Below are 1,664 nucleotides of genomic sequence, written 5' to 3'. Positions count from 1 at the left end.
CTGATGTTATAGGGGCATACTTAAATGAAGCTATTTCCACTGCATCTAGTTCGGTATTCTGCATCACCTGGGCGGCTGTGTCATCATTTGTTATAATAAGGAATAAGACCCTTGCTCTTTTTAATAGATTCTGAGAAATTCTCGATGTAATTCTGTGTGGAAATTTATTATTGCCACTGCTTTTAATTTGTGTTCAAAGATGAAGATATAGAATTTGTATGCACTATTTATGATAAATGAGAAATTTCACTTATAAGTTTCTTGCGTTTGTTCTAATCCAAAAAACCCTCCTTAACTTTTTAGATCAACACTATTGTCAGGGGAAGAAGTAGGTTAATCCGAAATCCCACACTTATAGTGGAAAGTTATTTGAATAATTATGAAAGTGTTATTCCTATACGGAAATCGCATTCAGTATATTTATAGAATAAAAAAAATTAAAGTATAGATCATGCTAAATAAATAAGTTCATTTATGAGAAAAAAAATTAATGTTAATGAACGACTTGCCACTAAAACGAAAAAGCTAAAGGAAATGAGCGAGTGCATTTTTTTTTTTATTTTTATATATCTCAGAGGACTTATAAGGCACTAAAGGGAACCCACTCGGCCATATTTATTTCTAGAGATATATAAGGCGGTAATTAGCTGAGGACTCAACAACCTTAAAAATCCAATTAACACGATGTGGTTTTTATGTGCTTTTTTAAAGGAAACAACATCCAAGATGGAGGAATTCTCTCGGTTATTTCACGACCCCGATACGAAAGCCATAATTTAATCCGCTGCGGCTCCAGACCCGCGATCAATAAAGTTCTCTAACTTAAAAACAAACAGTAATTTTAAAAAAATCTTTATCTTTTCATCATTGAAGGAGTACATATTGCACAGAGTAAACAACTAACCAACAGTGGCCACCGGTGATTAGAATTCGAAAAATCTTCTCTCCTTTCCGGATTCAAATCATGGGTAATCTTTTACAGTTAGTAGAGATCCTGGATAAGTTGATTACAGTGTCAGAGAACTACAATCGAAAAACAGCCCTGCCGACGTAACTACAGAGGGAAAAGGTGTTGGTAACGAGATAAGGATGAGCTAATAGCGATCTCTGTCGGAGGCTCAAATAATCACCTAGTCTAAGCGGTAATGAAACCTTAGAGCTCATTGCCTAGTAACGGATCCCATATAGTACAAGAGCCCAAAGGAGAAAAAGGGTAGTTATTTCACACCAATTTTGGATTACTTTAATGAAAACTATGTATAATTAATAGTGAAAACTGATGATTTTGGCAAATATAGTAAAAAATGGCGCATGTTTCAATACGTTAAATAAGCATTATTTTTTGTAATTGTCATAAAAACTTATTTTGCCAAATATTCATAAAAACTATTACTCCAACAAAGATAAACGTTATATATTTTTTTAGAGTGTATTTAACTAGCTTTAAGTAATAATCTAAGTAGTAAGTAATAGCTTTAAGTAGTAAGTAATAATCTCAGATTCGTTGAGCTCTCTAAAAAGTTTGAGAAACATGTACCCCGAACATCCACTCATCATAAGAATTCAATCTTTTCTTCAAAAATTATCACAGCAAGGTAAATCCATTATTTTCATATGGGCTCCAAGCAACATTGGCATTGTTGGTAACGAGCTCGCAGACAAAG

At 33.4% G+C, this 1,664-nt stretch overlaps 1 protein-coding gene across 5 annotated transcripts in view; it reads right to left on the bottom strand.

The window, feature by feature from the left end:
* Positions 1-1,664, bottom strand: part of LOC106683814 (uncharacterized) — a 445,492-nt gene that overhangs the window by 154,738 nt on the left and 289,090 nt on the right. The gene's annotated exons all lie outside the window — the stretch shown is intronic.

This window comes from Halyomorpha halys, unplaced genomic scaffold (genome assembly GCF_000696795.3).
Source record: "Halyomorpha halys isolate HHAL.00 unplaced genomic scaffold, Hhal_1.1 Scaffold3.1, whole genome shotgun sequence".
Taxonomy (NCBI): Eukaryota; Metazoa; Arthropoda; class Insecta; order Hemiptera; family Pentatomidae; genus Halyomorpha; species Halyomorpha halys.
This window is presented reverse-complemented; position numbering and strand designations above follow the sequence as displayed.